The 12904-nt window shown below is 41.7% G+C and overlaps 1 protein-coding gene across 1 annotated transcript in view; it reads right to left on the bottom strand.

The window, feature by feature from the left end:
* The window catches only part of CORIN (corin, serine peptidase), a 315814-nt gene that overhangs the window by 286244 nt on the left and 16666 nt on the right, over positions 1–12904 (bottom strand). The gene's annotated exons all lie outside the window — the stretch shown is intronic.

Here is a 12904-nt window from a genome sequence, read left to right as displayed (position 1 = left end):
AACCTCCCACCCCGCCATAAACGTCTCCCCCTTACTCTCACAGATATTGTGGAGCACACAGCAAGCAGTAATAACAGTGGGAATATTGGTTTCGCTGAGGTCTAAGCGAGTCAGTAAACTACGCCAGCACGCCTTTAAACGTCCAAATGCACATTCTACCACCATTCTGCACTTGCTCAGCCTGTAGTTGAACAGCTCCTGACTACTGTCCAGGCTGCCTGTGTACGGCTTCATGAGCCATGGCATTAAGGGGTAGGCTGGGTCCCCAAGGATACATATAGGCATTTCAACATCCCCAACAGTTATTTTCTGGTCTGGGAATAAAGTCCCTTCCTGCAGCTTTTGAAACAGACCAGAGTTCCTGAAGATGCGAGCGTCATGTACCTTTCCCGGCCATCCCACGTTGATGTTGGTGAAATGTCCCTTGTGATCCACCAGAGCTTGCAGCACTATCGAAAAGTACCCCTTGCGGTTTATGTACTCGGCGGCTTGGTGCTCCGGTGCCAAAATAGGGATATGGGTTCCGTCTATGGCCCCGCCACAGTTAGGGAATCCCATTGCAGCAAAGCCATCCACTATGACCTGCACATTTCCCAGGGTCACTACCCTTGATATCAGCAGATCTTTGATTGCGTGGGCTACTTGCATCACAGCAGCCCCCCACAGTAGATTTGCCCACTCCAAATTGATTCCCAACTGACCGGTAGCTGTCTGGCATTGCAAGCTTCCACAGAGCTATCGCCACTCGCTTCTCAACTGTGAGGGCTGCTCTCATCTTGGTATTCATGCGCCTCAGGGCAGGGGAAAGCAAGTCACAAAGTTCCATGAAAGTGCCCTTACGCATGCGAGAGTTTCGCAGCCACTGGGAATCGTCCCAGACCTGCAACACTATGCGGTCCCACCAGTCTGTGCTTGTTTCCCGAGCCCAGAATCGGCGTTCCACAGCATGAACCTGCCCCATTAGCACCATGATGCATGCATTGGCAGGGCCCATGCTTTGAGAGAAATCTGTGTCCATGTCCTGATCACTCACATGATCGCGCTGACGTCGCCTCCTCGCCCGGTATCGCTTTGCCAGGTTCTGGTGCTGCATATACTGCTGGATAATGCGTGTGGTGTTTAATGTGCTCCTAATTGCCAAAGTGAGCTGAGCGGCCTCCATGCTTGCCTTGGTATGGCGTCCGCACAGAAAAAAGGCACGGAATGATTGTCTGCCGTTGCTCTGACGGAGGGAGGGGCGACTGACGACATGGCTTACAGGGTTGGCTTCAGGGAGCTAAAATCAACAAAGGGGGTGTCTTTACATCAAGGAGTATTTCAGGCAGGACTTCACGGAGGGTTCCAATAAGAAATGGTGCACCTAAGTTATTGTTCTTATTGGAACAAGGAGGTTAGCCTGGCCTCTGATTGATACATGGCTAGATTTACCTCGCTGCACCTTCTCTGTGAGTGACTGCAGTGTGACCTAGAGGAATGAGTCCCCTAGACAGGGGAGGAGGCAAATGAGTACAAAACAAATCTGGTCTATTTCTTGTTTTGATCCACTCCATCTATCTTTTACATCTTTGGCTGGCAGCAGACGGTGCAGAAGGACTGCATGCCATCCACATCTCATGGCTGCTCGGCAGAAGATGGTACAGTACGACTGCTAGCCATCCTCATCTCTTGCCTGCCCAGCAGAAGATGGTACAATACGACTGCTAGCCATCCTCATCTCTTGCCTGCCCGGCAGAAGATGGTACAATACGACTGCTAGCCATCCGTGTCACTTGCCTGCTCACCATAAGACGGTTCAATAGGACTGACTGCTGGACTAAAGAGAATGACCTGGTCAAGTCACTCCAAATTTAGTCCCTGCGCCCATGTCTGCCCAGGCGCTCCCAGCCGACGTGGCCAGGAGCACCTCGGACACGACGAGGACGGCTACCAGTCGTATTGCACCATCTGCTGCCAAGTAGGTTGCTGCTACTGTGTAGCAATGCCATACCACGTCTGCCAGCACCCAGGAGACATAGGGTGACGGTTACCCAAGTGGGCTCCATGCTTGCCGTGGTATGGCGTCTGCACAGGTAACTCAGGAAAAAAGGCGCAAAACGATTGTCTGCCCTTGCTTTCACGGAGGGAGGGAGGGAACGGGGGCCTGACAATATGTACCCAGAACCACCCACGACAATGTTTTAGCCCCATCAGAGTGCTCCATTGTGACTGCTCTGGACAGCACTCTCAGATGCATGATTGTTTGCCGTTGCTCTGATGCAGGGAGGGGCGACTGAGGACACAGCTTACAGAAGATGGTACAGTACGACTGCTAGCAATCCGTATCGCCTGCCTGCTCACCATAAGACGGTTCAATAGGACTGACTGCAGGACTAAAGAGAATGACCTGGTCAAGTCACTCCAAATTTAGTCCCTGCACCCATGTCTGCCCAGGCGCTCCCAGCCGACGTGGCCAGGAGCACCTCGGACATGACGATGACAGCTACCAGTCGTACTATACCGTCTGCTGCCACAAGGCAAGGGGTTGCTGCTACTGTGTAGCAATGCCGTACCGCGTCTGCCAGCACCCAGAAGACATAGGGTGACGGTTACCTGAGCGGGCTCCATGCTTGCCGTGGTATGGCATCTGCACAGGTAACTCAGGAAAAAAGGCGCGAAACGATTGCCTGCCCTTGCTTTCACGGAGGGAGGGAGGGAACGGGGGCCTGACGATATGTACCCAGAACCACCCGCGACAATGTTTTAGCCCCATCAGGCATTGGGATCTCAACCCAGAATTCCAATGGGCAGCGGAGACTGCGGGAACTGTGGGATAGCTATCCACAGTGCAATGCTCTGGAAGTCGACTCTAGCCTCGGTACTGTGGAAGCACTCCGCCGAGTTAATGCACTTAATGCACTTAGAGCATTTTCTGTGGGGACACACAAACTCGAATATATAAAACCGATTTCTAAAAAAACGACTTCTATAAATTCGACCTTATTCCGTAGTGTAGACATACCCTGAGAGAAAATATATGAACAGACACAATGAGGGCACCAAGCGTCTGAACTGGAGCCTCTGTGGGAAGTATGGATTTAAACAAACCATACAGTATTATGACCTCAGAATTGAAAGTGATATAGAACATGAAGAGGCTAAGATTTTATGAGATCTTCAAATCATCAGGGCCTGATGAAATCCATCCTAGAATATTGAAGGAGCTCACTGAAGAGATATCTGAACCATTAGCAATTATCTTTGAGAAGTCATGGAAGACTGGAAAAGGGCAAATATAGTGTCCATCTCCAAAAAGGGAAATAAAGACAACCTGGGGGATTACAGACCAGTCAGCTTAACTTTTGTACCCAGAATGATAATGGAGCAAATAATTAAGAAATCAATTTATAAACACCTAGAAGATAATAAAGTGACAAATAGTAGTCAGCATGGATTTCTCAAGAACAAATCGTGTCAAACCAACCTGATAGCTTTCTTTGACTGGGTAACAAGCCTTGTGGATAGGGGGGAACCGGTAGTGTGGAACATCTTGACTTTAGTAAGGCTTTTGATACGGTCTCCCATGACCTTCTCATAAACAAACTATGGAAATACAACCTAGATGGAGCTACTATAAGGTGGGTGCATAACTGGTTAGAAAGTCATTCCCAGAGAGTAGTTATCAGGTTCTTTACAGGTTCACAGTCATGCTGGAAGGGCATAACAGGTGGGGTCCCGCAGGGATCAGTTCTGGGTCCGGTTCTGTTCAATATATTCATCAATGATTTAGATAATGGCATAGAAATTACACTTATAAAGTTTGCAGGCGATACCACACTGGGAGGGGTTGCAAGTGCTTTGGAGGATAGGATTAAAATTCAAAATGATCTGGACAAACTGGAGAAATGGTCTGAAGTAAACAGGATGAAATTCAATAAGGACAAATGCAAAGTACTCCACCTAGGAAGGAACAATCAGTTGCACACATACAAAATGGGAAATGACTGCCTAGGAAGGAGTACTGCGGAAAGGGATCTGGGGATCATAGTGGATAACAAGCTAAATGTGAGTCAACAGTGTAACCCTGTTGCAAAAAAAGCAAACATCATTCTGGGATGTATCAGCAGGAGTGTTGTAAGCAAGACATGAGAAGTAATTCTTCCACTCTACTCCTCGCTGATTAGGCCTCAACTGGAGTATTGTGTCCAGTTCTGGGGGCCACATTTCAGGAAAGATGTGGACAAATTGGAGAAAGTCATGAGAAGAGCAACAAAAATGATTAAAGGTCTAGAAAACAGAGTGGATAAAAATAAAAAAAACACAGATTTTTTTTTAAATCAGATGTTTTTGATAAAATGCATTTTGAGGAAAAAACCTAAGATAGTTTTTTAATTAAGATACATTATAGCTCAAAGATATCTCACCATGGAATAGGGATTATAAATTCTAATTCTATAATCTGAGACAATATATTCATATAACGTTTAAGAAAAGTTTTGTAAATGAGTTCCAATAGTTCATGGATTAAGGACCCAATTTGATGGGGTTCCAGGGGCTTCTGTATAGATTTAGATTAATCTTTCTATTTACCCAATGGGACTCAGTGCTCAGTCTAGAAGATATCATCAGAGATGCTTAGTTTTGCAGTTCTCAAACTGTTGATTTGTGTCTTCAAAGATAAAATGCTTGTTAACAGCAAAAATGTTTTTAAATAAGAGATAGAGATGAGAAATAACAGACTTCAACCCTATTGTCCCTCTGCAAATTTGTGTACACAGAGTCAATCCCTTACCTCTCTCTAACAGTGCAAAGTTTCAAAAAGTTCAATGAATAGAAGATTGTTGGGGGCGGAATAGAACTGGACAAGGAGAAGAAGTCTGGAGATGAATGTAAGAAGGGCGGGACAGGCAGCAGAAACAAAAGTGAAACTGTTTGAGCAGCGTATTCCAGAATTCTTGAGGTCTTTGAGTGTAGCCTTCATTGATTTGAGATCTACCATACCCTTCTCTCACTAGAAGGGAAAACCTATAATGGCAGCAGGCTGTAAAAGAGACCCAGTTTGGGAATATTTTAGTGAAGTTTCTCTTCCTATGGGTAAGACAGGCATGTGTGCAAAATGCAAACAGTACAACAAAGAAATACAAGGCCTGGTTTCCCAAACGAAACAACATCATGAGTAGTGTTCCTTCTCAGGAGGAACCTGTGTTGAAGATGATGAAAGAACATGTCTGAACATGCAGGAACTTTTTTATTTCATACTTCTTTCTGAAGGGCTGCCTGTCTTCCTTCTGGACTATTCTTGAATTCTCTCATGTTTGAGCAAAAAATATAGTTGTTACTCTGTGGTACTATCATTTTAGATGCAGTTGTGATTAAAAAATAAATAGCTGAAATAAGCAGTGTGACACGGTTAGTCACAGAGACCCCCTTGGGACTGTCATCTGATGTGCTGAAATTATCTCTGAGCCTGTTTTCCCTGCCAGCTTGGGACTTCCAGAACCCTGTCTTGTTGAGCCAGACCCGCTAGCCTGCTGCAACACAGACACAGGGTCTGGTCCACGCCCCCAAAGCAGCAGCCTTAACTGAAAACAGCTCACCGGGTCACCTGTCTCCAGCACCCAGACACCCAGTTCTCAATGGGATCCAAACCCCAAATAAATCTGTTTTACTCTGTATAAAACTTATACAATGTAAATTCATAAATTGTCCGCCCTCTGTAGCACTGATAGAGAGATATGCACAGCTGTTTGCTCCCCCAGGTATTAATCACTTACTCTGGGTTTATTAATAAACAAAAGTGATTTTATTAAGTATAAAAAGTAGGATTTAAGTGGTTTCAAGTAATAACAGACAGAACAAAGTAAGTCACCAAGCAAAATAAAGCAAAAACACACAAGTCTAAGCCTAATACATTAAGAAACTGATTATCGGTAATATCTCATCCTCAGAGATATTCCAATAAGCTTCTTTCACAGACTGGACTCCTTCCTAGTCTGGGCTCAATCCCTTCCTCTGGTACAGTCCTTATTAGTTCCAGCAGACATCTCAGTTGGTAAGCAGGGGTTTTCTCATGACTGGCAGCCTCTTTTGTCCTGCTCCACCCCTTTTTATAGCTTTGGCAATAGGCAGGAATCTTTTGTCTGTGCTTGTCCCCACCCCCACTGCATCAATGAAAAAGCACAAGGATTAAGATGGATTCCTGTATCATGTGACATGATCACATGTCACCTAGTCTCCATTCTTCCTGGGTCGGCCCACACGTACACAGGAAAGTTTTCAGGTAAATAACTATTTGCAACCAATTGTCCTAGTCAACGGGACCAGACCCATCAAGATTCTAAACCACCATTAATGGCCCATACTTTGCATAATTACAATAGGACCTCAGAGTTATACTTCATATTTCTAGCTTCAGATACAAGAATGATACATGCATACAAATAGGAGGAATATATTCAGTAATTTATAACCTTTGTTATGACACCTTACAAGAGACCTTTTCCATAAACCATATTCCAGTTCATCACAGTCAAACTCAAAAGCATATTTCCATAAAACATATGGAGTGCAACGTCTCAGGCAGATTTTCCTTTTACAATTTCACCTTCAAAGTAGTACTGAGTGTCAGCGAATGCAATGAATAACACTAAATGAGCACTGACTTATTTTGTTTCGGGGAATCCATCCTCAACATACAGGATTCTGAAGACTATCGATCTTCAAGATCACCATCATTTCCTATAGTTTCAGAGTTATCTGCCAGCGATAGTGTTTCAGTAACATCAAGTATGTAACATGGCCACAGTATATCACCTGTAGCAAAAAGAAAAAAAATCTCCATCATCCCAAAACAACCACAGATAACTTTGTGATAAGAACCAGCAGATTACAAAAAGAGGTAATTGATGAAAAAATTGCCCAGATTGTTTATGCAAGAAACTCTCCTTTCCATATGATTGAGAACCCACATTTCATTAACATGGTTCAGTCATTAAGACCAGGATACAGTCCACCCAACAGAGCAGATGTTGCAGGCAAATTGCTGGATAAAGTGTATGAAAGAGAAAATGTGCAGTGTGCAAAAGGTCTAGAGGGTGAAATTGTTAACCTGAGTCTTGATAGGTGGAGCAATGTCCACAATGATCCTGTTGTATGTGCTTGTGTGACAACAGAAGAAGGGAATGTCTTCCTTACAGAAACAACTGATCCATCAGGAAATGCACACACAGCAGAATACTTACAAGAAATAGAAGTAAAAGCTATAACAAACTGTGAAAAAAATTCAAATGTCTAGTACACAGCTTGGTCACAGACAATGCTGCAAATGTATCCAAGATGAGAAGAAATTATATAGAAGAGAGTCCCAAGCTAATAACATGCGGCTGCCGTGCTCATTTGATGCACCTCCTAGCCAAAGACTTCAGTGTTCCAGAAATAAAGACTAATGTTGAAATTGCAAAATACTTCCGTAACAACCACTTTGCAGCAGCTGCTCTGAAAAAAGTGGGAGGAACCAAGCTAACTCTCCCACAAGACATGCGATGGAACTCAGCAGTGGACTGTTTTGAGCACTATATCAAGAACTGGCCTAATCTGATGACAGTTTGTGAACAAAATTGTGAAAAAATAGATGGCACTGTCACAGCCAAAGTTCTCAACATTGGGCTTAAGAGAAATGTTGAACACATGCTGAGTACCCTCAAGCCTATTTCTGTAGCCTTGAACAAAATGCAGGGAGATAGCTTTTTATTGCTGACACTGCTGAAATTTGGAAGGAACTGAGTGAGATCTTAAAAAGAGAAATATGCAATGACAGAGTTAAATTACAAGCATTAAAAAAAATGAATGGGACAAGCATATCTCCAGCTCATTGTCATGCAAATATTCTCAATACTCGATACGAGGGTCAAACCTTAACTGCTCAAGAAGAGGAGTTGGCTATGACATGGACATCCAGCAATCATCCCTCCATAATGCCAACTATAATAAACTTCAGAGCTAAGAGTGAACCATTCAAGAAACATATGTTTGCTGATGATGTTTTAAAGCAAGGCACACCAGTGAATGGGTGGAAGTCACTTAAGCACTTGGATTCAGAGACTGTTGAAATGATAAGCTCACTTTTAACAGCAGTAGCTTCTTCTGCCAGTGTAGAAAGAATATTTTCTTCCTTTGGACTAATTCGTTCGAAATTGAGAAATTGTTTGGAACCTGAAAAAGCAGGAAAGCTTGTTTTTCTTTTCCAGATTATGAACAGGAAAACGAAGGTGAACACAACTGAGTTAGCTGCAGAAGCAAATATTTTAAGTTTCTCATGTTGACTTGGCTGACATAGTCTATTTAATTTTTGTTGGTTTTTTGTTTTTGTTTTGTTCTTTTAATATTTCATTTAGCTATTTTACTAAAACACTTTTTTAACAAATACAAACCTGATTTTAAAAAACTTGAATGTTTAACTAAATTCAAAAATTCATATGCTTGTTTTGTTAAAATAATATATATTTGCTGTTGAAGAAAAAATCCAGACTACATAACATTGTTGTTTTAGTTAAATAAAACAATTTAAATGTCTGTCTGTTGATGTTCTCCTCCTAATAGAGCGTGGCAAGAAAATCCTCCAAAGATTTATGATTAACCTGTTGAATTGGAGATACTTCACCTCCCAGTGACTTCATAAATATCTGCTTCAGTTACCTTTGGAAAATGAAATAATCAATCATTCATTTTCTGATATAGTGTAAAACTAATCTGAAAAGTTTTCAAAATAAATCACTTAAAAATGTATAGTGTGTACCTTCTAAAAATGAAATAAACATCTATCTCTGAGCTGTGAAGATTATGTATTAAGGTTATAACAACCAACAAGAATGCACTTTTATGTAGAAATCCATGATTAAATTGAGTCTTCCTGACTAGTGATTTAAATCATGATTTAAATCAAATCCATCCTGCTAGAAAAATGACCTGTGAGGGAAGATTGAAAAAACTGGGTTTGTTTAGTCTGGAGAAGAGAACACTGAGAAGGGACATAACAACAGTTTTCAAGTATATACAAGGTTGTTACAAGGAGGAGGGAGAAAAATTGTTCTTCTTAACTTCAGAGGTTAGGACAAGAAGCAATGGGCTTAAATTGCAGCAAGGGCAGTTTAGGTTGGACATTAGGAAAAATTTCCTAACTGTCAGAGTGGTTGAGCACTGCAATAAATTGCCTAGGGAGGTGGTGGAATCTCCATCATTGGGGATTTTTAAGAACAGGTTGGACAAACACCTGTCAGGGGTGGTCTAGATAATTCTTAGTCCTGTCTTGAGTGCAGGGGACTGGACTAGATGACTTCTCGAGGTCCCTTCCAGTTTTATGTTTCTAACTGTCACAGACTGAACAGTGCAGGCAAATGGGCCGGACATAGTTGTTGTAGAAACAAAGACAAACAAGACCATGTTAATTGATATTGCCATACCAGCAGACAGAAACATCAAAAAGCAACAAGAAGAGAAGATAGTGAAGTATGAAGAACGGTGCTATGAAGTGGAATGGCTGTGGAAAACTAGAACAAAGATCATCCCTATGGGTATGAAAGAGCAGCTCAAGAACACATTAGGCATGCAACACAACACGATCAGTGACTTCCAGAAAACAGTGCTCTTAAGCACTGTGTGAATTTTAAGACAAGTCAAAGGAGAATGTGAGCACCTAAAATGCTGGAGTTCTGCAGAGGTTTAACAAAAGTCCTGACTACCCAAATCTTTGGAGTCCATTTGTGATCAGGATTTATTGGTGACTCAAGGGAATATATTTTAGACGGTAGTTTTCCCCTTTTTATGCTTAAAGATCTTGTATGTTCTGAAGGTTAAAAAGGGGGAAAAAAATCTCCATGATGTAATACTGAGAGATAACAAAGATTTGGCTAGATAGGATGGGAGACCTCCAAGGATAAAATGAAAAGAGGAGCCTGTAGAAATTTTTTATGCACCAGATTATAGCTATTATTTTATGTCTTTGAAGCTCTTCCAATATTTCTGCTCCTTGGGAATTTGATGAGCAGAAGCAGGTGGTAGAGCTATTAACACAAGAAAACAGAGGCTGCAGGCAAAAAAAAGTAGCAGAGATTTCTTAGCACTCCCCACTTGAAGCAGGCAAGAGACAGATTAGCAGAGACCCTCCTCCACTTTGTGCAGCTAGGACAATTTGAAGTGGAAGAAGAGACAGCAAGTTGCCTTCTGCCCTTAGGATTACAGCTTTAAACATATTAGACACCAGCTAGCTATATGAATACAATAATTTAAGGGAAATCAAACATCTCAAAGGAGAGATGGGTTGAACATTTGTCAGGAAGGGTAGGTGGAAGACTGTACGAAGAGGAAGAAATCATCTTTGGGGCATTTGTCCCTTAATGCTTTGTGGGTTTTTTTAAGAAGACGAAATAAGAAAACTATGTAAGTACTAGTCCCTCTGCCATAAAATTTCGTTAATGCAAAATTAAAATTTAGGATTCAAGTATGACTTTTCTGACTTGATATATTAGCTTTGCACTACTGATTTTTCTTTAGAGGGAATTATGAGACATTGTTCTACGGGGATGGGATGGGCAGTAGCAACATCTGCTGTCTAAAAGGAAGGTTCTTATTTAGCGTCAAAGTGATAGTTTTACTAACTCAGGGTAGTAGAATCCCTATTACATTTAGGCCTCTTCCCAGAGACGAACATGGAAACATACAATGACACATATGTTGCTAACTCATTAACTGTAAAACTGAGATAGGTGAATAATTCACTTTTCATTAGGATTCCATGATCCTCCATTCAGAAATATTTAGACCTTGATCATTTTGCTTCAGTGGAAGGGGAAGAAAGAAAGGAAAGGAAAATTTTTAAACTATAAAGATACCTTGACAAAAGTAATTAAGAGAGATGACTAGCAAGCAAATCTATTTTCTGTTTCATGAGTCAGGTAATAATGAGCTGCTAAACGAAGCTCAAGGTTAAATGGGTTAATAATGCACTTATGTTCTTGTAATTTTTTTTAATTGACACTTTGATATTATATCAAAGTCTTAATGTTGGTACAGGATCCCCAGGAGAAAATACATCTGCCCAAAGTCACCTGAATGACATACAAGGCTTACAAGCCCATCAATATAAGTTTCCAGAAAAATTCAACAAATCAGTCTCTCAATAAAGGAAGCTCTTACTGCTGTTATGGCTTGAGTCAGGAAGTAAAAAACTATCTGATTTGAACTTCATCCATAGAAAACATTTTTTCCTCCCTTTCACACTTTCTCTGGGATCTACAAACAGCCCACATAAAACCCCTACCATATGATGAGGAGGAAGCAAAAGAAAACCATCTGGGCACAGTACAGATCCTGTGGATCCATGATGTTATCTGATTAAAATATGACCATATAGATCATTGTTGCAACCACTGTTATATATTTGCAGGAAATCTTGTACAAAGGTTGTCAAGTGAGGCGTCTATGAAAATGTTATGATTTTCTGGTTATGATTATGCTATCTGTATGCATGTATCATTTTTGTATTTGAAATTATAAGTATTGGCTCTATACCTGGATTTCAAATGTTGCTCCTGGGGTACCACCCACAAGGTATACAGCCAGCACATCTTGGAGGGATTATTCAAATTAAGTGGTTCATCAAGAAACACTTGGTTGACAATGGACCATGGGAGACACCCATCTACACTGAGTGGACTGTCATTTAAATATGGCTTCCTGCAATGACGGAGCGAAATTGGGCATGAACATGAGACTTGCCCATGTGACTCCAAACACCATCTTGTTGTTGTAATTTTCCACAGTAAGAACAATGTGATGCCCTCCACATGGCAAAAGCTATAAAAGGCCCTGGAAACACCTCCATTTTGTCTTCAATCCTGCTTCTTACCTCTGGAGGAACTTTGATACAAACGGAAGCTCTGAACAAAGGACTGAATGACCCATCCAAGCTGTGGATGTACTCCAGAGACTTGACTTAAGACAGCAGTTTATTCCATCACTGCTACAAGCCTGAACCAAGAACTTTGCTGTTACTGTATGTAATTGATTCCTTTAACCAATTTTAACTCTCACCTTCCTTTCTTTTTCTTATGAATAAACCTTTAGATTTTAGATACTAAAGGATTGGCATCAGCGTGATTTTTGGGTAAGATCTAAGTTTTATATTGACCTGGGTGTGTGGCTGGTCCTTTACGATCAGAAGAACCTATTATTTGATGAGACTGGTTGTAAAGAACCATTCATCTCTGAATCCAATGTTTTTGGTGGTGATATAAGAACTGGAATGGCTGAGGAAACTGCCTTTATGTTTTCTTGTTAGCCAGTGTGGTGAAACAGAAGTTTACTTTTGTTGCTGGTTTGGTATATCCTATGGGGGATTAGCCACTAGTCTTGCTTTTATCTGCCCTATTTCTCAGCAGATCATCCTGAATTTGGCATCCTCAGTTGTGACCCACTGAGGCATGGTTACAGTGACACATAATCATTGAAACTCAAATAGCGAAGAAAAAGAATGGTTCCTTACTCTACAGTAAGTGATTCTTCCAGAATGGAGTTGGCAAGTGGTTTAAGCCCAGACTAGTTTACTTGCTCAGGGTACAGATTAGAACCTGAGCTCTAATTTAACTCAGGCTGGAACTCGCCCACCTTTCAGTGAGGATGTAGCCAAAATCACTTCGATGCTGATAGTCCCCCTATGCCTTTCCCACAATTCCCTCCAAAGAACAGACAAGTTCTCCTGCAACTGCCAGGGAAAGACTCCTAGAGCATCTCAACACAAAGAACCATGAGATATGCCCCCAAACACACACACACAGATGATTGTAGAAATTGTGAGGACACTGTAATACAGGCTTGGGCTTTGCTGTCTGAACACTCACACCCAGGTGAGGCTAACTCAGGATCTCAGACCTGG

Source organism: Eretmochelys imbricata, chromosome 4, assembly GCF_965152235.1.
Source record: "Eretmochelys imbricata isolate rEreImb1 chromosome 4, rEreImb1.hap1, whole genome shotgun sequence".
Lineage (NCBI taxonomy): Eukaryota > Metazoa > Chordata > Testudines > Cheloniidae > Eretmochelys > Eretmochelys imbricata.
The sequence above is the reverse complement of the archived record's forward strand: the minus strand, read 5'-3'. Positions and strand labels throughout refer to the sequence as shown.